At 39.1% G+C, this 25,809-nt stretch overlaps 1 long non-coding RNA gene across 1 annotated transcript; it reads right to left on the bottom strand.

Annotated features, from left to right (window-relative positions):
• Positions 1-2,898: 2,898 nt before the first annotated feature.
• LOC136846525 (uncharacterized) lies at positions 2,899-25,556 on the bottom strand. Its single transcript, XR_010855431.1, has 3 exons — positions 25,331-25,556; positions 20,504-20,621; positions 2,899-6,256 (listed from the first exon to the last, which is right to left on the bottom strand). It is a non-coding gene; the product is annotated as an uncharacterized lncRNA (long non-coding RNA).
• Between the last annotated feature and the right edge of the window lie 253 nt (positions 25,557-25,809).

The raw sequence follows: 25,809 nt of genomic DNA, 5'->3' as shown, positions 1-25,809 counted from the left end.
TTATTATGATAGCTGTAAAGTTTCTTGTCAGCGGGAGGATGACAGAGTACAAATGCAAAAACTTTACTTCGATTTTCTAGTTTACCATCCATTGACCCCTCCATTTCAGGGTGAACTATGGTTCATGCATCTATTGTTCTCAGCCATTGCAGTAAGAGACTGGTGGACAGAGTGTCCCAAGGAGCAGTTCATTCCTTTCGGCCAGTCTTCAGGGCAAAGAGTGTTTTCAAATCTCGAGCTTATCCTCATTCTTTTGAAGTCCTCAGTCTGTCTTTCTTGTTTTCAGTCAGAGCACACTCGCTTTATGTGCAAATGACTAGGGGTCTCAGATTTGATGTCAAAAATGAAGTTTTCATAATAAAACTAATATTGTAATACTTACCTGAACACCTGAATTAGCCTGGTCACTGACCAGCCCGAACTACATCCCCATGGCTTTTACCCACTAAGTGGGTAATAAACTGTCAGCGTTACCAGCGCTTACAGGAAAAATCTTGTCAAATGAGTTACCTGAAGTACCGTTGGCAACACTGCTGCAAGTCCCGGCCGAGTGAGGCCGAGATCTGAATTAGTTATCACTATTCAAATTGAAGTGGGGAGGAGGGTGGGAATCATTCAGGTGTTCAGGTAAGTATTACAATATTAGTTTTATTATGAAACTTCATATTGCAATACACTCCCTGAACACCTGAATTAGCCCGATTAACAAAATTTAGTGGAGGTGGGATCAATCTAATTCAGCCCGACCTGCCATCAGGAAAGCAGGTAACTCATTATTTGCCTACTCTGTATAAATGAATGTATCCTCACCTGGTTATCCCACTCGTCAGGTGAGAATGTCTGTAGAGAGAGTACTAACGTCAGTCTCATGTCTAGTACTATCTGAGTCGAGCTACCTCTCATGTGGTATTCAAACCTCCTCATGGAGAGAGTAGCAAAATAAAAACCAACCTACCATGTGGCTAATCACAGCCTCCCATGATTAGTGGAGAACGATGAACCTCCCATGTGACTAATCAAAGCACTCTCACTTATGGAGGGTCTGAGTCAAGCTACCTCTCATGTGGTATTCAACCTCCTCAAGGATGAGAGTAGCAAAATAAAAACCAACTTACCATGTGGCTAATCACAGCCTCCCATGATTAGTGGAGAACAATGAACCTTCCATGTGGCTAATCAAAGCGCTCTCATTTATGGAGGGTCTGAGTCGAGCTACCTTTCATGTGGTATTCAAACCTCCTCATGGATAGAGAGTAGCAAAGAAATAAAACCAACCTACCATGTGGCTAATCACAGCCTCCCATGATTAGTGGAGAACGATGAACCTCCCATGTGGCTAATCAAAGCACTCTCATGTATGGAGGAGTGCGATGAACCTCCCCATGTGGCTAATCAAAGCACTCTCATGTATGGAGGAGGAGTTGAGTGTGCAGGATCTTCGAGTTCTTCAGCCGTCCGTTGCCCCCGATGTCTGCGCAGAAGAGGTTGAAGAAACCAAAACTGTCCACTGGATCTGCCTATCTTCACAGTACTAAAAAGTCAAACTTAATATTCTCACTATGAACCCCGACTAACAGAGAAAACCAAAATTCAAATTTCCTGACTACATTCATTACCTATAGTTATCCCCACCTAAACATTACTCGTAATTACAAGATCGAGTTGGTCGTCATAAAGGGAACAAGCGAGAAATTCTTCTTCAAAGAAACTGAACGTCTTTAGGAAGAAGTCGTGAAAAAACGACGACTTCAAGTGGCGCCGCTAAGAACCTCCGCACTAAGAGAGTACCCCCTTGGCTAATGAGCACCCACGATAGAAGGGTTAGCGGCTACACGGACTAAGAGAATAACTTTCATGTAAAAGGAGAGAACGATGCATCTCCCAAGTGACTATTTAGATCCTACCCATTAAGGAGGGAATGAGGCAGTGTGCCGGGCTGATGACCCTCCGCCCTGCAGGTGCGGCAAAGGCCGACGAGGCAGAAGAATCCCAGCGCTGACCAAAACAACCTAGGCCAGCCTGTGAAAGCACCTCTTTGGACTCTCGTAGGAAACTATCAAAGACTAGGATACTTAAGATACTCTGAACTTCAGTTCATGTGATTATACTATCACTGTTGCTTAAGATTCTAAAACCTAAAAAGGAATTTTCCTATCTGGTTAACCTAATAATCACCGTACATGAACACTACCTTAGCTAAATGAGCGCACCTCAGATAATAGACTCCGCTGTTAACGCGGGACTAAAAGAGAATAATTCTTCCGTAGCTCCGCACGAAGAGAATACCACCAGCTAACTGAACGCACCCTAGACAGGGAGAATTCGCCAATATACGCAGTGGGGCGACTAAACGCCTCCTATGAAGGAAGAAAACGGCGACGACTCGCAAGCAACTACTTCCAGAATAGAAGACTGGAATCTTGAGGATATGTACAAATCTTTTTAAGTTAATGTGAAATCAGTGAAAACTGTTATTGATGAAGGTTATTGAAAATTTTATGTCAAAGAATATTGAACATTTTTGGTAAAGTTTGTTGAAATTTGTTTTTGACTCAGGTATCTTGAAGATTTTTCTGATAGTCATTTCTGTGCTTTATATTAGTCTGTGGCACCTTGGATCTCTGAAAAGGGGTCCAGCTGGATTCATAATTGCCCATTTTGTGTCTGATTTCTCCCATTTGCATCCTTGAAATAAAGGAGGGCTAAAGAACTGCTATGATCATCTTTTAAGACAAACTGTGTAACAGGTTCTCAAATATCTTCTTGTTGGCACAGAAGTTGCTTAGTTTTGCATTTGAGTTGGGTGTGTGTTTGTGTAATATTGACTCTGATCTGTTGTTGAGTACGCTTTGGAAGTTGTTGTGGTTAATGTTTATAACTTGGCCCAGATTAGGCAAAAGATGCTCTGATTTGAATGATTTTTAGTGTAATTCATTTTCATTAAATTTTTCTTCTGGTGAGGGATGCAGATGGGCAGGAATATACTTGATTAGGTATTTGCAGTTCAGACTGCACCTGATCTGAAAGATCTACTGGTGTGTAGTAAATTTCAGTCCTGATAGAATCCTTTCACGTAAACCAACCAAAAATGTTAGGTATAACTAGTTCAATATAGTATTAGGTATAACTAGTTCAGTATATACAATATTTGTAAATTTCACATTGCTTCTAGTAAGTTAGGAACATTCTCGTATTCTACAGTGTTAAGTCTAATTACTTTTTCTTGAATCTCTTACTCAGGTATGGACTGAGAATTAATTCTAATCCTCCAGATTATTAGGTCTCCCAAACTATGTTTTGCATGTTAACGCTAAGATTGTAGTGTTTATATCCTTCTTCACTGTTAGTATGTAAAGCATAGCAGAAAATTTATAATTGATAATTCTTTTACAATATTATAATACTTTATTTCACCTCTTGGCATATACAATATACCTACACAAGAAAAATACACTGTGAATACTATATTAGAAACATCTCTATACAAACAGAAAGTAGGAAATATAAATTAAAAATGCTCACTTATATACACAAGCATTAACATTAGCATATGCAACCTCTTCAGCAGTTTCTTACAAACAAATATTCATAATCATAACTGATCCATTCACAAATATACATTACACTCAAACAACAATAACACATATGCATACAAGAACATAGTTGTCAATTAATAAACAAGGATGCAGCTCACCTCAAGGAAAAAGTAAACAGTAAACTGCAATGAAAAAACCTTAATATGGTAGGAGGAATGGAAATGAAAATACAGTCAAAATGGCTGAATTATAAACAGATGCTATGAATGTACGATAAAGATGAAGATAAAGGGAGAAAAAAGTGTAAAACTAAAAAAACGTAGGGTCACAGCAGGCATACTTATTCTGAGAATTGAACTACACTCAAAACTGACAATGACAGAATATTAGAAATACGGTAGGTAAAATATTTCAGTTTAAAAGCTTTCAATGGAAAACAGAGCGATGCTACAGCAAAAATAAAGATTACACCAGTGATCTCTGATAGCAGATCTTTAGGGTTCATATCACTTGCATTCAAGGTATTTGCACTATTCTCAACTCTCTTCATTTGGCTTTACTAATTAGAGTGCTCTGCAGTTCTCTTAAAGACACTGCTCCTATGGTCCCAGATAAAAAGCAGCACTATTAAAAGGAGAGACAAAGTGTTTGTGATATTGCTATAATTAACTTTATGCCTCTGAAAAGTAGCCACCTTATTACTTGACTAGAGAGAAGAGCAGTACAAGAAGTAACAATGTTTGAAACATTGTATACTTAACATCTTTGTTACAAACTTAAAACTTCTAACTAAACACTTCTTCTTGTAACACAGCTTCCTTATTTCTTCACATACACTGTATCACTAAAATCACAAGCAGTTTTATGCTAGTTTTATGGTCAAGGTAATTAAAAGAATGAAAGTTTTTTTATTGCCTAAATATACAGGAGGTAGTTAATCACCTTGACATGCTTAGGTAAAATTTGCCTGCAGTCAAATTTGGTTGTAGTACTTTAAAATTTTAATTGTAGTACTTTAAAATTTTAATTTCCTATTTAGCAAAATAGAGATGTAATAAATTATTCAGTGCAGATACTGATAGTGAAATGATAACTGAACCATGTGCATCAGAAAAATTATCCTTAGGGGTATTAGCTATATGAAGGCCAACCCCTCTCCTGTTCATTATATAATGGTGTTAAATTTGAAATTTAATATGATCTCAATCTACTAAAGACAAAGTCCTGATGTTTTGAGTTCTGTCTTTTTTTTTTGTTGTTTTCTTATACAGATGTGAATAATGTTTAAAATACTGCATTGGTGTCTGTAACTAATTTCTTGTAAGTAAAGGTATAAAAATTTCATGATCTTACTATTAAAGAACTTTGAAAATTTAAGTATGGCTAGCTAAAAGTTGCTCAAGTATGTATAAATAACAAATGAAATAATCCTAAATTTTGGGTATTAAGGGTTGGGCTTCTGTAAGTCCTTTGAGCATTATGTAGGGGTAATGGTAATTAGAGTAAGAATTTAGCTGCACAAGAATTAACACTTAGAATACTGATTAGAGTTTAGTTTGATTATATTTTGATTGTTATAGCACTACAAATCTACTACATACTAGCTTTTGTCTGCATTTACACAACATTTTTCTAATAAAAGCATCAGCCAAAAAGTATGTAAATATCTGTCAGGACTGGGAGTAGTTCTGGCAATGTAAATATTTTCCTTGTTGATATGTTCTATGAGTATAAATAGTGATCATGTTTTGAATATATTTTCAAAGTTATTCCTTGCGCATTGTAGGGGCTTTTTCAAGCTACACAACTGGATATAATGAAGGTTAGAAATTTAGAGGTTACTAAATAAAACTGTTTTCCTTAACCTACTTTATTCCCTTAAATATTACAGTGGTCTGAGACCTTCAAACAGAACCTTACCCTAATTTATCCTCCTTAATAATACTACTACTACCATCAAAACTTTACCTAACTTCAATCTTAATCTACAATCCTCCCTAAACTATGAAAATAACCTTATTCTTATCACTATAGTTCTTCAAAACTTATATTCAGCCTTAAGACTACAAAAAAAGAAAAAAAAAAAAGAAAAAATACTCCAACTGCATACAATATCAAATAAACGATGTATATACAAAGACATTAAATTGGTAGTCTGGTGCCAAAATGACTACATTTCTACAACAATTTGTCCTTTTCCATAAAGTCACTCTTCATTTCAGTACTCTAACAAAACCACATTGGGCTCAAAACCACAAAAAAACTCAATTCATTTAAACATTGCAAAATTACATAAATGCAATAGCCATATGAAAAGAAGTGCATGACCACTGCAAATAGAGCCCAAATTGCAGTAGATGGTTATTGATCAAATCAACAGCAATTAATTTGGAACAAAGTAGATTATGTCCATCTAACTTCCCTCCATCCTGGGAAGTTCTCTTACACTGTAAACATCAATTATTATGCCTACCAAACTCAGGCTCCCTAATCCTCAGAAGTAAATCCACTGCATCAACTTCTGCACCTTACTGTTCCATCATGTGCTACAGCCACATGGTAGGCCAACAACAAATCCAACAGACTCTTTTCACCACAGTCCCCGTCGATAGATAACTACTGCCAAATAGCTTCTGCTAAGGAAGTATCCTGACTTCTCAAGTCGCTTGCACATTGGGTTGAAGGGGAGCAAGCCACACTACTCTGACACACTTGACAAACTGCAAGCAACATGATATCACAATTTGATCAAGTTCGATATTTATGGAAGGCTGTTTTAGAAATCATGCTGGTCCGAAAAGTTTGATTTTGAGAAGAGATATGCATAAGTCTGCATTTCCATGTAGGCCCAAAGTATGTGGTCTGATTGCAGGTCTCATACTTGAGTCTCCTCAAACAGCATGTCCTTAAGTTTAAATTTTCACCACTGTTCTGGGCCTAAATCATTATCATCCATCTTTGAAGCACTCAGTATACTGCATTTTGTTTTCCCTTGTAAGTCTAGCCTCTTAGTAAGGTCCTTTAAGTGGACATAGCATTAGCATCTATATTTTCAACTTGTTATATTCTTGATGCTCAGAGTACAGATAATTTGATCTTTTTAAAGTGCTTTACAGGAGTACTGCTTAAGTTTTAATGTTATTGATAAATTACGTGAAAAGTTTATATTTTTCTATTAAATTTATAGTGACGAAGTGTAATACCTTGCATTTTTTCCATATGCATTTTATTCTTTTACTTAGATTTTTATTGAAATTTTGATGGGTCAAATGAGAAATATACAATTTAGAGAAGTTACCAAAATATATGGTGGTACCAATTATTTAAGGAACTATTGAATGATAGTTTTTCTCCAAGTGCAGGATTCTCTCTCTCTCAGGTTATGAAGCGTTTGATTGGTAGTGATAAGGTAGATACTTGTGATAGCATCAAACTGAAAGAGTTTAATAATAAAACGATCAAGACTATTGGAATTAAAACTGTGTGTGAAAGAAAAGGAAAACAGTGTAAACAATTTTTATGTCGTGAAGGAAAATGTTTCTTCTGTAATAGGTTATGAGGATGGACAGAGACTGAAATTGATAAAAATTCTTGTGAATGATAACCTGAGTGCTAAGCAAGAAATAAATGAGGTTTCTCCAAAGTGTTAGATAAAAAGATTATTAGATAAAAAGATTATTTCTGATTTTCCTGATTTATTTGAAGGTTTGGGAGAATTAGGACCTCCATATAAGATAAATATTGATAATACAGTGTCACCAAGTGATCTATGCTCCAAGAAAAGTTCCTTTTGCCCCTAAGAAAAAATTGAACAAGTAGTACGGAAGGTACCATTATTGAAAAGGTCTTGGAACCTACAAATTGGGTTTCTAGCATGGTTTTAGTAACAAAACCTAATTCAGATGTGAGGATTTGTTTAGATCCAACAGATCTGAACAAAGCTATCAGGAGACCCCATTAGCCACTTCCAACAATTGAGGAAATTTTACCAATTGGGTAAAGCTAAAATATTTTCAGTTCTTGATGCAAAGAATGGGTTTTGGCAAGTGCAGCTTGACAAAGAGTCAAGTTATTTGACTACATTTAATACGTCTTTCGGTAGGTATAGATGGAAAAGAATGCCTTTTGGCATATCATCGGCACTAGAAGAGTACCAGAGATGAATGCATGATGCCTCCCATAATTCAATGGCATAGAAGTAATTGCAGATGATATCCTAGTTTATGGCAAAGGAGATACTGTACTGATCAGGAGCTTTTGGAAAACCATGATAAGAACCTATTAGCTTTATTGCAAAGAAGCCAACAAGAAAACAAGTTAAATCAAGAGAAGATGAAATTGCCTGTGACAGAAGTTAAGTACACTGGACATTTGCTAACAAAGGATGGTGTTCGTCCAGATCCAAAGAAAATTGAAGCTATTATCTAAAAGCACCAAGTGATGTTAAATCATTGAAAAGATTTTTAGGGATGGTTAATTATCTTTCAAAGTTTTTACCAAGGTTGTCAGAAATAAGACAGCCATTAAGAAATCTGGAAAAAAAAAATGTTGAATGGCAGTGGAACTCTTCTCATGATGAAGCATTCTCCAAGATTAAGAAACTAATTGTTGAAGCTCCTTGTTTGAAATTTTTTACAGTAATTGTAATGTCTCTTTACAGTGTGATGCTTCAGTGTCAGGATTAGGTGCTGTCCTAATGCAAAATGGTCACCCAGAGGCCTATGCTTCTAAATCGTTAACTGAAACAGAACAGCGATATGCACAAATAGAAAGAGATGTAACGCTTGTTTTTGCAGCGTTACATTTTGATCAATATCTTTATGGCAAAGACATTATTGTAGAAACTGACCACAAACCTTTGGAAAGTATTTTTAAGAAACCCTTACTGAAATGTCCTAAGAGGTTACAAAGCATGTTATTGCAGTTGCAGAAGTTTAATTTGAATGTTAAGTATAAACCAGGTAGTAAAATGTATATAGCTGATACATTTAGTAGAGATTTTTTGTCGAATACATTTTCGGGTACTGATAAATCTGATGTAATTGCATTATTTTAAGAGATTAGTAATGTAAATATGACAGAACATGTGCTGTGACAAATGAAAGACTTGAGGACATTAGACAAAAGACCTAAGTGATGTTGCATTGCAAATGTTAAAAGAAAATTCTGAAAAGGCTGGCCCATTCATTGCAAAGAGGTTCCTGAAAATATAAGATCTTTTTTAAATTTAGGGATGAACTTACTGTTGATAATGATATTTTTAGAGGTAATTGCATTGTTGTCCCATCATGTTTAAGGTCTTACATGCTGAAACAAATTCATTATGCTCACAATGGGATTGATGCTACTGTTAGGTATGGTTGAGATATATTGTTCTGGCCTGGTATGGGTGCAGATATAAAGAGTTACTTTTCGTCTTGTGTGATGTGTGTAAGTATGGTAGTAGACAAACCAAGGAATCTTTAAATTCACATTATTTTCCCTTCTGGGCCGTGGTCTAAAATTGGAATGGATATTTTTAGTGTTGGTAATTGTAACTATTTGATTTTGGTAGATTATTCATCATATTTTGAGATAAATTCATTGGAAAACATGTTAGCGTCAAATGTTGCAAGCAAGGTCAGGAGTCATTTTTCACGTTATGGTATGCCGGACATTGTAGTAAGTGACTGTGACTCACAATTTACATAAATTGCATTTCAAAATTTTGTAAAGAAATGGTCATTTAAACATGTAATATCTTCCCCTTACCACCACCAGTCAAATGGCAAAGCTGAAAATGCAATAAAAATCATGAAACAGTTGTTCAAAAAATCAAAGGAGGATGGCCATGATCCCCTATTAGCACTCTTGAATGGAGAAATACTCCAACTGAAGGGTTTAACTCTTCACCTGCTCAAAGATTTTTTGGTAGAAGAACTCAAAGTCAACTGTATAACAGTCAATTGCCTATAACAGAAAATTTACTCAAACCCGAGATTGTTGATAGGGTACCAGAAATTCAAACTAAGAAATTGATTAGGCAAGCTAAATATTATAATAGATCATGTAAGAATTTAGTCTCATTAAAACCAGGTGATGTCATCCGTGTGCAGCCTGTTCTAGGAAAAAAGGAATGGAAGAAAGGTAAGGTGATAAAAGAGGTTTCAAAAAGGAAATACAAAATAGAAGGTAAAGTATATTTTAGAAATCGCAAATTTCTGAGGAAGACATCAGAGACAGTAACTGATAATTATATTAATTCAGATATTGAAATTGAAACTGATGTAAATACGAATGAAGTTGCAAATAAATCTTGTATAGGGGAGAGCGGTGATGATTCGGACAGTGGGATGGTCGGACAGTACATTTCCTGGAAAATGTAAGGGTCCTCAGCTCTGAGAAATCACGTGAAATCGCGAGAGTTTGTTCGCCATTGACACATGGACTTTGGTTGCGAAGGGTCGTTTACTTTAGGATTGAGGGTAATTTTTGTGGTTTTTCTCATTTCCTATGTAATTTTTTGCGTCTGAATCATAAGCTTTGGTGTAGTGAATATGATAAGGAAGCTGATTATGAGCTTTGGGTGTGAATTTGTACTATATGATGAAGATGTTGTAGCTATTACCCGCCTGTAATCTGCAAGGATTTGAAGTTGAGGGTGTCATCAAATGGTTATGATATGTGGGGGATGATTTGGACATTCTAGGGTTGGGATGATTCGGACGTGTCTGAATCATCCCTCCTAGCAAACCTTTACTAATTATGAATTCCAACAAAGAAACAAAAGATTTTCACTAACATTATTTAAGTTATATTTTGTGTATATGCATTCATTGGCCCCTCATTACCTTTACCTTATAAAGCACTTCATAAACCCATCATAGAACCCCCTAATTACAAATTAAAATGTGAATATCAAATCTGGATTCCATTCCATTGGCATTCACCCATATTACACTGATGTTTTTCAAGAAAGTCACTTTGCCAGGGCTTTTGTGACTGATAGGCCAAAGCCAACTACACCACCTAAAAGCACAACAACCTCACATGAGTACCTCAAGAACATTAAAAAGCAAGAAAAATACAAAAAAAGTTAGATACAGAGGCCCAGACCAGTGATGAAGACCTTCATCATCTTGAAGATCTCTTGACAGCCGATCTTAACAATAACTCTTCTGACATCTCAGAGGAGGAGATAGAAGACACAGAAGTGGGTTTTATTGATAAAGTCCCAGAGGAGGGTGTAGGATGGTTGATTGTGTGTGATGTATGTTGTCAGGAGGAGAGTGGAATTGGCGCCAATGTTTCCACGCGTCTGCACCTTACTTGCAGTCACGCCTCTGTACTGATTGGACGTGTAATAAAGCACTGGAGTGTCCGACTGGTTTCCTTCTGCCTCTAACATGGCGCAGTGAGTAGGATGTTGTAAAAGGATAAGGATGTCTACACCAGGGAGACCGTCTTTCACGACAAGGAGGGCACGACGATCCTCCAGGGGTGCCCACAGTACTCCCGTTGGAGTAGCGCCAAGATCACCAGCTCTTCAGCATGTGGTTGCCGAAGGCGAGATGCGTTAAGCCCTTAATGACCGCTTGGCTACAATGGCGAGTGGCTTGTGTCTACAGAGCAGTCCCAGGGCCCCAGCCCCGCCACTACCAGAGAAGTGTGCTTTGGAAATGTCGTCGGCCTCCTTCAGGACTTGGAAACGGTCCATGACACAGTGGCTTAGGCTATATAAGCTTCAACCAACGGATGCAGTTCAACATATTAGGGCTTCACTGCACCCCAGAGTTGCAACGTACACTGGATGCCAGGTATAGTGATGCACAGTGGGCTAATTTGTCTCCAGAAGGGGCTTTGGATGCTATAGGGGCCATGGTTCTGCGTGCTTCAACCAGGCCGTGCATTGGGCTGAGTTTTTGTGTATATGCAAGGACGTGAGGAGTCAATTAGTGAATATTTTGCAAAGTGCTCTCAAAAAGCCATGGATTGTGGCTTCCAGTGTCCTAGCTGTCATAGTGATTTGTCCGAATATATGCTTATTAGGAAGCTTATGGTAGGTCTAAGGGATGAGATATTGAAAAGAGACCTCTATAGGTCGTGTGATTCCATTTGTAGTGTAGATGCCTTAAGGGCAGTGTGTGCGACATATGAGGCAGCCACAAAGATGCTTCCATGCCCCAGCATGACACATGGCATCAAGAGCCACGTGCGGCCGATGTGGAGACAGACCCCAGCCCCCCTGAGTGTGCAGCGGTGAAGAGTGGTGAGAGGTCCTCAGTTTCCATCAATGCTCGTATGTGTGGGAACTGTGGAGTGCAACATGAGCCAAGGAAGGTCTTGTGCCCGGCGAGAAATAGTGTTTGTCATGGCTGTCAAAAAATTGGCCACTTGAAACGGTTCTGTAGGAGCAAGAAGAAGATGGTGAGTGATGCCCCTGCTTCGTCAGTAACACTGGGAGCGGTCACCGCCGGGTACAACCCAGTGTGCAGCCTACTATACAAGTGATAGTGTCCTCATCAGTGCATGGGCCTAGGCCTAAGGGGTCACAAGCCTGTACAGGCTGTGGTAGACACGGGGCCCAAGTGTGTGTTGCAGGCCCCACTTTGCTGTCGACCCTCATTGAAAGACCTGCCCTTTCACAAAACCGCAGGGGGCCTCGTGATGTTGCCAATGTTCGATTGGAGTGTATGGGGACTGCCCCTCTTCGCATTCAGTGCGGTGCCAGGGCAACCGTCCAAGAAGTGTATTTTATCAAGTCTGCAAGGTCTTGCTTCCTTTCATTGGCTGCTTGTAAGACCTTGGCCTCGTGCCCCAGTCCTTTCCCCACCACCTACCAGTGTCAGCGAGCCTCGCACTGGAGCATGAGGTCCCCACACCCATTGGGCCATCCCTGCCCAAGCCCTCATCCATGCCCTTTCCACCAGTGGAGGAGAACGTCCCAAAGTTGGAGCAGTGGCTCTTGCGCCATTTTTCATCATCAACTTTCAATACAGAGAGGGAGCCCTCCCAGTCATGGAGGGCAAGCCGCACCATATTCACCTACTGCCGGGGCAACCCCTATGCATGCCACACCCCAGCATCAGTGCCAAAGCATTGGGAGTCAGAAGTGAAGAAGCAGTTGGACCAGGACATCAAGAAGGGCATCATTGAGGAGGTACCCACTGGTGAAGCAACAGAATGGTGTGCGAGGATGGTCATTGTTGCCAAGAAGTCAGGTCAGCCCCACCAGCACTGTGGACTTTCAACGCCTTAATGCCTCCTGCAGGAGAAAGAGACGATCACACCCCTGCTCCTTTCGACATGATCTCTGGGGTGCCTTTACATTCCTTCAAGACAGTGGCAGATGCGCATTGGGGCTTCCACCAGGTGGAGTTAGATGAAGAGAGCCGCAGACTCACAACCTTTATCACACCCTGGGGCGTTACCGGTACAGAAGAACACCCATGGGACACTGTTCAGCTTCAGATGCCTACACCAAGAGGTTTGATGACGCCATCAAGGACATCCCCCAAAAACACAAATGTGTGGACGATACTCTTCTGTATGACAACAGCGTCGAGGAGGCCTTCTGGCACACCTATAATTTCTTGGACACGTGTGCTAAAAAGGGCATAACCCTCAAGCCAGAGAAATTCAGTTTCTGCCGAAGAGAAGTGAACTTCGTCGGATTCCAGCTGGGATGGGATTCCTACAGGCCCACAGAGGAGAGTCTAGCTGCCATGCGGAGATTCCCTATGCCAGACAACCCTCTGTCACTGACATCAGGTCATGGTATGGCTTTGTCAACCAGTTGGCACCCTTCCTCGCCACTGCCCGCTGATGGAACCCTTTAGAGACCTCCTGAAGAAGTCTACAAGCAAGAATGTGTACTGGGATAGCAACCTACAAGAGAGATTCCGCCAAGCACAGGAGGCCATATGCAAGCTGGCCAAGGATGGGCTGGTATACTATGACAAATCCCGACCTACAGCGGCCCTAACAGATTGGAGCAGGGATGGGATTGGGTTTGTCATCCTGCAGCAGTACTGTGCTTGTGCCTCGGCTGATGCCCCATTTTGCTGCAAGGGTGGGTGGCGTATTGCCTTATGTGGGAGCCGCCATTTGTCGCAGGCTGAAGCTGGGTATGCTGCTGTTGAGGGAGAAGCCTTAGCTGTCACATGGTGTCTCAAGAAGGCCAGGCTACTCCTGTTGGGCTGCCCCAACTTACTGATCGTGACTGATCACCGCCCGCTGGTCAAGCTCCTGGGTGATAGAGAGCTGAAGGATATACTAAACCCAAGACTCTTCCGTCTCAAGGAGAAGACCCTACAATACAGGTTCCAAGTAAGATACTTGCCAGGAAAGAGGAATTGCGCTGCTGACTTCTTATCACGCTTCCCTGCTCTCCGTTCCCGAACCAGATGACAAGGATTCTGAACTTGAAGAGGATATGACTGCTGCCCTTGTCGCTGCTTCGCCACCGCCCTTGAGCAAGAATGCCTCATACTGGATGAGGAGAGGGTCAAAGAAGCAGCCTCTAAAGACCCTGTGTACCAACTGCTGGCAGCTAAAGTTGCAGTAAATGACTGGTGCCCAAAGAAGGCACAGGAGGTGGCCTGCCTACGTCAGTTTTACTCAGTTAGGGACAGGTTATCTATGGTAGAAGACCTGATAGTCTACACTTACGAACAAGGATGCCCACGTCTGCTCATCCCAGAGGAACTTCGCCCGTCAAGTCATTACAGGCCTTCATGCAGGACATCAGGGGTAGACTCCATGCTCCGCAGGGCTAGACAATCAGTTTACTGGCCAGGGATGGAAGGCGACCTGCAGAGCCACAGGGATGGATGTGCCTCTTGTGATGTACATGCTCCATCACAACCTGCTGAACCATTAGTACTCACACCACCCCAGAATACCCATTCCAGTCGACAGTGGTGGACATGCTACAGTTGGAGGGCCATATGTACATGGCCTATGCAGACAGGCTCACTGGGTGGCTGGAAGTGGCACACTTCCACATGGCACAACGTCATCAAGAATTATATCAGTCTTGAGGACATACTTCACAAGATGGGGAGCACCAGAGCTAATCTCGACAGATGGGGGCACAAACCTCATTAGTGCAGAGACCACATCATTCTTCAGAAAATGGGGGTTACGGTGCGCCTGTCGTCAGCCCATTACCCCCAGTCTAACGGAAGGGCCGAAGCAGCAGTCAAGACTGCCAAGAGGATCATCAGGTCTAACATACGCAAAGGAGGCAGCCTCGATTGCAACAAGGCATCCCTGGCAATTCTTCAGTACCTCAATACACCCCTAAGGGGTTTGACAAGTCCCCAGCACAGCTCGCATATCGGCAGGCAGCTCAGAGATGGAGTGCCAACACCCAGACAGCATTACAAGGTGGAGAGACACTGGGATGAGATAATTCAGCGGGAGGAGCTACGAATGGCAGAGTCCCAAGAGGAGACCCCACCATATACTGGTACCAGGAGCTTCTACCCTGGTTGTAGGCTGCAGGGTAAGAGTGCAGGATCCTGTAACCAAAACCTGGGACCGATCTGGGTTGGTAGTGGAGTCTAAGGGCCACCGACAGTATCTCATTAGGTTGGATGGAAGCGGTCGGGTGTCACTTAGAAACAGGAAGCACCTGAAAGTGTTAAAACGGCAACCCCAACGTCCTCAGCCATTCCCCAAGCCTGGAACCTGCTCCACCTCGTCCAAAAAGGCACACAGTGCAACCCCTTCATGGATGGGCGAGTATGTCATGGGTGATATCGAGCGTTAACCCATGCTTGTGCTTGTGTCACCTTGTACAATTACATTTTGTTGTCCCTTATGCTCATTTTATCTTTTGTGTTCAGTAAGCTGAACTGGATAGAAATTCTGTTGTGCAAACATATTTCATGCATGTCCTTGTATGTTGTGACACTCAGTGTTAACCATTGCTTTTGTCCTATGGGATCTTCCTTTTACAGCTTTCTTTGTCTATATATATGCATTTAATACATGTTTACTTATTATTTTCATTTAATATTTTGCCATTCTGCCATGCCATAATCTTAGGGGATGTAGGATGGTTGATTGTGTGTGATGTATGTTGTCAGGAGGAGAGTGGAATTGGCGCCAATGTTTCCCGCGCGTCTGCACCTTACTTGCAGTCACGCCTCTGTACTGATTGGACGTGTAATAAAGCACTGGAGTGTCCGACTGGTTTCCTTCTGCCTCTAACAGAGGGAGATTTTGTTCTTGTTGGGATAGATCCAGTAAAAGGTAGCAAAGTCTATTATGTAGGCAAATTAATCAGCAGTTTAGACGAGGTGATGAATTTCAGGTTTCTTATTTAAGAAAATCACAGAAATTTTCTGCTAATAGTTTTAAATTTCAGAAATTGAGGATGAAGCAACTATTGGTAAAGAGGCAGTAACTGGAGTGCTTCAAACCCAGTTCAGCAGAGTACGAAAAGAAAGCAGGGGTATTTCAAATTTTGCTTTTCTTTGCAGGATACAATATTTGTTAGGCCAACTTTAATATTTAGGCACAACAAATTTCAAGTATTTGAGTTACGATTTATGTTTGGTTTTTACTCATGGGAGAATAATTTCAAGTAAATTTTGGTCATTTAAGAATTTGGTGGCAAGGATATTTCAAGTTTAGTTTTTGTTCTTTAAGACTACTATAACATTTATTCTCGGCAAACATCGTAGATTTTCTGTCTGCCATTCACCAAGGGAGAGAATAAACTTTTAAGTTGATTATGATTATTTCAATAAAACACTTCGTATGGTATTTCTGTTTCATTTATCATCTGACTTGAAGGTAAATGTCAATTATAATAATTGTCCGAATCATCCCATGCTCTTGTCCGAATCATCACCATGGGTAGGGATGATTCGGACATTTTGAAAACTTGTACTTGAAGATAAATGGCTTCAAGTATAGTAAAGTATATGACTTGCTACATTTACTGGTAAATGTAGGATGATGAGGCTACACATTGACATGCCAAGGATATCACTGCTCCTTAAACTCTGACTTCTAGAGAGAAATTAAAAAAAAATGTCCGAACCATCACCGCTCTCCCCTACATCCTCAGGCTGATAACTTAGAAATCACAAAGAACCAGAAGTGGTCGTGTTGTAAAGAAACCTCAATATCTTCAGGATTATTTGTAATAAGTTTAGAAAGCCAATTAAGTATGTAGGATTAGATGTATTTTGTAGGGACCCTTGTGTAGAAGAAAGGTTCTTCCAAATTTTGAGAAAATATAAAAGGGAGATGTAACATTATGTGAATGTGATCTAGATTTTGTAAATAGTCAGTGTATGAATATTAGGTAGTAAGCTGTCTAAGTTTGTGAATCATATCTGTTGACAGTACTAACTAGGACTGTTTATGTTTTAGCAAGCCACGTGACCAGAACGGCATTCGCATTTACCCCGCTCTCCGAAATGTTGGCTCGTCAAAACTGTATAACAAATTGGTAACCTGTTTAATAAACTAATGTTAACTACCCTCAGCTTATCATTAAGAACCCGTAACATATGAAGCTAGAACACATCCGACACCAGTTAATTACTGTACATGTAATTTTCAGTTACATGAGAATGGAAGAAACTTGGAACTAACTTAAATTTTTGAAAACGGTAAACTTGAAACTGACAATTAAATGCTACGCCATATTTGATATCCGGTTCAAAGAACTTTTTAAGCAAACTACACTTTTGAAAAAGAGGAAACAAAACAGTCTGGACTTGACTGAAAACGATAACTGAAGTATACAATGAACATGAACCGAGTTGCGACTGCTGTGTGGAGAGAGAGAGAGAGAGAGAGAGAGAGAGAGAGAATTAGCACCTCATACATGGACTTGCCTAAACATTAAATTGTAGACGAAATCCTACGGACCGTGTCACTTTTGAGTTCGAAACACTCAAGTCATTAAGATTTACTGTAATTAAAGATAACGATACATTACTTGACATTATATTTAGGCAAGCATTTGGGCATAGGTTTAAAGTTCACGTCAGCCGAGGGATTTATTTACTGTTAATGCTACTGAGTTAGCTGTCCTACGTGGATGACAAAATAGCAAATTTTCTCTAAAAAAATAAAAATAAAATGAACATTTCTCTAGACAAAAATAACCGATAAGATGCAACGGACAGTTTAATACAGCTGCCTCTCAACAAATGATTTGAAGTCCTTTCTACATTTAGAGGGAAGTTGAGCTTTTGAAGGCAAGATTGTACAGGGAAAAAGTTGAAGTAATATTATACAGTATTGGCAGTGTGTAAGTGTAGGCAAGCCATACGTTAACAAATGTTCTTGTTGGTGAGTAACTCCTATTTACCTGTCAGTCACATGCAATGCTATCTTGTTTCAAATAATCTGCATAATTGTATAAAGGAATATTTAGGAAGAACTCGACTGTCTTGAGGAAAAGGACCTCTATACCAGGTGTAGAAACTAAGTGGTCCAAGGTCTCTACAAGAAATGGATTGCAATATGAATACAATAAACAGTAGTTCAATTAACTGGCTGTAATATCAAATACTGATAAAGGGCTGTTAGTCAGTTGCATACAGAACATGCATATGCGAGTGCAAGTGCCATAGAGCATACGCCAATCTTTTTCTTCTTTTAGGATACGACTTGAAATACTTCAAGATGAGTAATATAAATATAATACTTTCTTTATAAATACCTGTTATAAGCCCCATGTTGGTACTGTTTGGTTTGATGGCAATGCGCTACATACAAACTCTTCTTTGATTAATTTGCAACAATGTTAAGTAAACTCAGTCGATAATATTCCCAGTGCTTACTTCTAGATGTTAATTTAACGAGAAACAAGAATGTTTTGCTTGTCAGTTATCTATAAATTTGGAAATCAAATGTAATATATCTTTAACAAAAATTCTTTTATATCTGTTCAAAGATAATGATCCCAAATATTTAATGCAACAGCATGAACTTTCTTCACACTGAATAACCAAAAATTTCTGCCTTTTTTCATGTAATCCATTCCTGACCACAATATTGACATTTCATTCATTCGCTGTGACGACCCGTTTCAACACTAAATCTTTTTAAATCCACTATGGATATTCCAATGTGCACTTCACTTCAACCCACTGAAAAACGTGGTAACCAAAGTTTTAGCTAAGACAAGAAACTATCTTCAGATTGCACTTTCGTGACTAAGATTACATTTAACTTTACCTTTATCAGTTACCTGATTTATCGATTGACATGCCAATTTTACTTTGAGCAACTAATTTAATTTACATTAATTCACTAACAAATTTTTCTTTGATTAGTAAAGAATGGTCTATTTTACACACACCAATCCAGTTGACTAACCAACTTTATTCGAACCAACTGACGACTAAACCGGTTGTACTTTGATAATTGAATTAGCAACTTTAATATTACTAGAATAACCTACCTTAACCTGTTGTTTATCAATTAACTCACATACATATCGAGACAAAAATAAGTCCTAAAAGATCATGTGGAATACTTTCCTCACAGAGTTTCTTCAAGCCGAACGTCTGCACATCAGATTCCCAGTCATTTGCCTTCGTATCATACGAAACATTAAATCTAACATACGTTTGCGCCATTTACTGACTATCTTGTCATAGCCTTGGACAATGTAAGAGCATGCTATGATACATGAACTTGCGAAATGTCTGAGCGAGTTGCTTTAATTGTCTTTTCCTGCTGGTCAAGGGTTTTGACAACCCCTTCCAACACTGTTAACTAAGAAGCCATAAACTTAACAGTCATTGGCACCCAAATTAGACAAACCAAGCCAGTGGGCGCAATAGGAGTACGGGACAAATTGGAATTAGTTCAATTGAAATACTGTACCAATTAATCAGCAAAGAAAGATGATACTACAGCGATAGACAAATAATATACAGCTAAGTCTAACTTGGTTTTATGACTAACCACTAACACGTTAACTCGTTGACTAGCCAATGACTCTTTAATCCACTGATAAATGAATTCTACCCATATCCACTGACTTAAAAATTCTGCAGTAATTTAATGAAACTCCTACAATACACAGCCATCCAACAAAATTCTACATCAACGTCTACATCTTCAATTCATTCACAAGAATATCCCACTAAACACATTTTTAATCCTTTGACCAAACAGGCTATTTACCTTGCAGAGCAAACGGTAGTACCATAATCCATTGGTTATTCTATCTTTAATTACTTCCTACACAGAAAAAAAACGTACCAGTTTTCCACCAAGATTGTCTTGTGTAGCAATAACCTCCAAGTGTTGCTGAAGACTCTGCAATTCGCAAATTCCCAGGACGACTACCTATACACCAAACGTCATAGGTACTTTGCATTTACACGACTTGCTATGGACGGCTTGTCCCCAGAGCCTGGAGAATTCCACAAGAACATTATCCTACGATCTATGGAAAACGTTCCTTCGACAAATCTAGTCATAGCCTTCTATAACCGTTAGGTCAATGGTATGACCTCTTGATGAGAAAGCATTCCTTACAAAATCATGAGAACTGAAAGTTAAAATCTAGCTATTGCCCCAGGTATAAACAAGAAAAAGACTAGCGTGTTCAAAGGACACGTGCGTGGTTACTAGTTGAAAGCTAAAATTCTGAACGACCTGAACTTAACAATTGTTACTCTGTCACCTTCCTCTATGTGAACTAGCCCCAGTAAACAGAAAACACAATCTCAAGAAAATAATGTGCTATGGAGGTTAATTTCTTAACTGAGCATACTGAAGTACTGTTCGACTTCTGCATCTAGTTCCATATTAACCTGTCAAGTGTACACACCTTTTAACTATAATGGTATAGTCCTCACTGAAAACAACTTGTCCAAATTAAGAAATTTTACCTGTTTAAGAAATTAAGACATTTGTTGAGAAAAGACTTTATCCAAGTTTTTGAGAAACCCATTTAATAACCCCTTTCTCATAACTATTTTTCTCAAAATTCTTACCTTAAGAGATTTCAGTCAGTCATCAAGGGTTGGTTCTCGAGACCGTTTTTTCTCCATAGACGACCGGAGAATTATTTGCAAATTTATTCTTCAGCGAAGCTCCATATTCAAGCAGCACCTGCGAGAGGCCAATAAAAACAAATATAAACTGAGAAATTATCTTACTTTAGTAAATTAAACCATACACCCATTAATCACAAAAATTGATGTTTAATACCAAACAAGCCACAACTGGAAGGTGATTACAATTCAGTAGTGAATTCTAAAATTTGACTTTTGATCAGTGATGAAAATGAGTTTTGGAAATCTGGTGTAGGGCAAGATCTAAAGACTTACAAGGTCGGCCGGACAGCGGTACGATATAGGCCGCTTCCGCGCATGACGTCATCCACGCCTTTCCCTCAAAGGAACCCTTGTGTATATTATCAACCCTATTTACCTTTTTTATTCACTCATTATCCATTTATAAACTAATAATCAAATAAATTTTTTTCTTGATTCTCTCTCTCTCTCTCTCATGGAAATTGTAGATATTGTTTTTATGAAATCACTCTTCGGCAATGTAACGTTTTTAGAGGAAACATGAAACAAAATAATTTAAGTTATCTATAAGTATAAATAAGATATAATTTACAGTTTCATAAACAAGTTCAGTTTATTTACAATGCTTCTATTTTACAGTTTTCACATAAAATATAATTTACAGTTTCATAAGTAAGTTCTCAGTTTATTTACAATGTTTCTATTATACAATCTTCATATATTTCCGATTTATACTTCAGCAAGCTCTTGTCTTTTTTTTTATTGAAATAAATTTTTCTGTTTAAATGTCTAATTCTAAAAAAACAGATATTTTTGTAAAGCATCATGACATCAAATGGTAAGACCACTCCAGCAAGTTTCATCTCGTCAGCAAGCGTTCTTATGCAATGATTTCCCTCTTTTAATTGTTCGCCATGGACAGCTAAACAGATTTCTCTCATCTTAATTGTGAAAAGAAAGTATCTGAGTGTACATGAAGACCACCTCTGCTCATTACATCTATCCAACATCTATCAGTCATAACACCGGACCTTTGTTTTTCTAATTCGGAATATCTTAATGAAATTTTTTTTGGACTATGTAACCTCCTATATACTTCAAAGATTCTTCCTCGGTTACAGAACTGAGTGTACTTGCAGGTGTTTCATTCACGTTGCCTGTTCCAGTTACTTCAAGAATGTCATCACCTTCTTCCATCCACGATTCTTGATTAAATTCAATATCTCTTAAAATGAAACTAGTGAGATAAATTTCTAGGGCAATTTCTCATTCTTTGTCTGCAGTAGTTTTCCCCTGTGTAGATGAACTCTTACACATCAATGTATTAGACAGGCAGTCTTGATTTTCATCGCATTTAGCACTATTACATTTTTCACTTATCAGGGCTACTTCTTTCCCTAACAAATATTTTTTCAGTCTGTATGTACTTGAAATTTACTGCATTGGGATGATCATGTGGCCCGCTCATCTGCCTAATACAAGCAAATAAATGCTGCAGACTATCCTGATTAAGCCTCTTTGTTGGGATATAATCAACTTAAGACGTCTTAAGCATTTCGAACAGGCCTCTAAGGGAGTAGTAAGACAGAATTATCCCTTTTTGAAATTGATAAAGATGCGTCTTTTCTGGCAATCCATTGACACGACTACTGAAACCTTTAATCACTCTTTGTTGACATGATATCAATCATTTTGTTCACGACACTTGCCCGATACTCCAAATTTAAGCCAAAAGCACATCGAGTAGCTTTGTCGCCTTTCATTGATGAGGAATTCATAATATCAAACCACTCATCCACATGAACAGTTGTTGGGCATTTTCGTCGGAAAAGCAACTGAATAATAAACTGAAAACAGTATCCTGGACAAATATAGTAGGTGGATCTTGGATAGGTGGACCCTGTCCGTGACTATTGTCTACTGAATTAGTGTATCGAGACAAACTTTGACATGGTTTGACTGACGTCACTGACCGCGACCTTTAAATCATAATCTGCGCGCCGGCAGACCTTGTAGTCTTTAGATCTTGGTATAGGGTACGGATTACCACGGAGGGGAAATTAATTCGTTCTACTAAGCAGCAGGTTGCGTCCCTTGCGTTTATTTTAAAGTACCTAAAAATTAGAGCAAAATCTGACAAAAACCTGACAAATTAATATATTCTGAGTACTTGGCAACACTGCAAGCCTTAAGTAATTTTCTTAACACTTTTATGCGCATCTGGCAACACTACTTGTATGCCTCCGTGGGTAATTTTTCAAATACGCCAAGTCTCAGGGCAATTATAAGACTTTAAACCCTATACTTATGTGCCATATAATTCAGTACATATATAATTTCAAATAAAAACAGCGCAAAGTGTTACTTTAACAACCTCCAAAAGCTAATTGCACAAGAGTATTATCAGCTCTAATTCTAGTTTCTATTTCCTTGTCTGACAGTTCCAAGCTGGATGTTTGCATCCAATTTCCTAATCCAAAGCCTTGTAACCTACAGAATTCTCTGTATGTTCTCCTTCGCACTTCCTAATCCAAGGCCTTGTAACCTGCAGAATTCTTTATCTCCTTCGCACAATTGATACATTTGACAAAAATGAAGTTCATAATTTCGTCACATGGTTGCCTGCTCAATTACCACAAACTAATTTCATCACAAGGTTGCCTGCAGTTACCAAAAACTATCTTTTTGAAATTTACATTCCTTCTCAATACAGCCATATCTGACGGGTTAGCAGGTTATCACAACAGTTGCTATTTGTCATACGTACCACATCGCAACACAGTACTACCATCATGAATTTTATAGAATCACTTTCTACATGTATCCTAGTCGCCGTATCTACTCGACTGCATTGAGGTTAGCATTGTCACTGAAAGGCAGACCTATGTGGTAACTTGAATGCCCGAGGAGCATTTGCAACCTATAACAAACTTTTTAATTTCAAATGAACCATTTATTATCCCTGGAAAGCAGTGATATACAATCCGTGAGAGAGAGAGAGAGAGAGAGAGAGAGAGAGAGAGAGAGAGAGAGAGAGAGAGAGAGAGAGAGAGCGCAACGGGTGTTATAGGCAATCTGGTAGAATCAGAGCACAAATGCGCACAAACACACCGACACACGCACTGATACAAAAATATAAAAACCAACAAGAAAGCAGTGATATACAATCAGTGAGAGAGAGAGAGAGAGAGAGAGAGAGAGAGAGAGAGAGAGAGAGAGAGAGAGAGAGAGAGAGAGAGCAATTATGGTAATCTGGTAGAATCAGAGCACAAATGCGCACAAACACACCGACACACACACGCACTGATACAAAAATATAAAAGCCAACAAGAAACTGCTGGGGCATAGGAACTGTAGATACTGCTTCATTTGTACATCTTGTTATGAGTATAATACCGAGGAGCTTCTTTTGGTATTGTATATTTATACTAAAACCAATCAAACTATACTTTCAACCACTGAAAAAAGCTTTACGATAAATATAATTGATATCGGGTCGTTTCGGGAGAGTCCCTGACTCGTCTCAAAATATAGATGTATCCACTTTAATATTTTGGGGGTATTTCACACAAAACTGACTTATTCTAAAGCAAATTTCTCTCGTATAAAAAGGAATTTCAAAGTAACTAATCTTAACACGCAACCGGGTAAAGATTACGGTTTTTTCTCCACCCCCCACCCTTTCTTTCTTAAGTCCCACTCAGACGAAGGCGCCCTACGGCTACGAGACCCGCAGACTCACTCTACTTGTACACATAATACAGACATTATGAAATTTCTACAGCGTACTCCACATTTTCAAATCCACTCTGTCATAACTCTCGGAGTATACGAGTCTTGATCCGGTATGGTGCTCTAGAAAAGCGTTTGCAAACCTTGCTATATTCTTACCAAAAATGTTAAATACAAAGTGCAAATTCAACATAGGTTAGAACTTCTGGTTTTTAGTTTAAATTCTAAAAATTGCCCAACAAACAAGTTATGCTTTGATTTGAATTTAATCGAGTTTTGAGAAATCACCAAAAAGTATTGTAAATTTTTAGTACATTCGAAGTATTCCTCCTAAGGATACAAATAAAATTAGGGAAAAAAGAAAACTCAGGACAACAAAGGGTAATTCTAAGTCGGCTGTCCGCGGTGAGCTAGACTATGGCAATTGACGTTTTCCTATGTTATTTTACTTGCTTTACAAGAATTTAAAGTAATATTTTGTCGGCCGGCTGTAACTAAACTGTAATTGACCTTTGAAGACTACACTACCGACAGTGTAGATCTAAGCCGGCATTCCGCGGCGAGCCCCCCACCCCCCTCCATAGCTAATACGGCAAAATTGTAACCAGTAAACAGCCCTGAAAATACCAACCTAACGTATCGTAGGAGTGTTTACTGGTTACAATTTTGCCGTATTAGCTATGGAGTGGGGTGGTGGGCTCGCCCCAGATTGCCGGCTTAGACCTACCCCGCGTTAGGTAATTCAGGTCGTGTGGTCTTCAAAGGTCAATTACAGTCCAGTTACAGCCGGCCGACAAAATATTACTTTAAATTCTTGTAAAACAAGTAAAATAACATAGAAAAACGTCAATTGCCATAGTCTAGCTCACCGCGGACAGCCGGCTTAGATAACGTCTCAACCAGAAAATCGCGATTCCTTAATAAAAGAGCAAAAACTAAGACGTTCCTACAACACTTCTCAGTAAACATATCACTTATCTAAACCCCCTGGCCTGGAAACCCGCAGTTTCCCTCTGCACTATACTATATACTGTAGAAGCCTATGATACTTACCAATTAATAAGAAAATGGTACAAATGGATGTACTGTTATATGGCTGGGTAAGCCCGGCTATTTCACCCCTTTACAGTCTCTCTGTGTGCCTAACCTTAGCACACAATCATTGAAACTGACGTCAATTTCGATACCAAAGCACATTATTGTTCACAGAAAAGACTAGTTCAGATAACACTACACAAAACAGAATTCTAGCACACACCCACCAAAACCACCGATCAAACTGATGAAACGCCGACGGACTTTCAAATTCAGTCACTTTGGGTTCTCAATTGTTTCCAGAGTAATGTCTCTCCGATAGTTATCAACCAATCCCAAGCGTCCGAATCATTCTTTTCTAAGTACCATCGTTCGGTCGTTAAGAGTTACCCTTATTACATCATTAAGTTGTTTTCCCGAAACAGATATTAAGAAGAAATAGTTAAAACATCGAAGTTTTTTTCCAAGGTTCAACATATCATTCGTATTTTTTCGTA

The sequence above is a fragment of the Macrobrachium rosenbergii genome, chromosome 15 (genome assembly GCF_040412425.1).
Source record: "Macrobrachium rosenbergii isolate ZJJX-2024 chromosome 15, ASM4041242v1, whole genome shotgun sequence".
NCBI lineage: Eukaryota > Metazoa > Arthropoda > Malacostraca > Decapoda > Palaemonidae > Macrobrachium > Macrobrachium rosenbergii.
The sequence above is the reverse complement of the archived record's forward strand: the minus strand, read 5'-3'. Positions and strand labels throughout refer to the sequence as shown.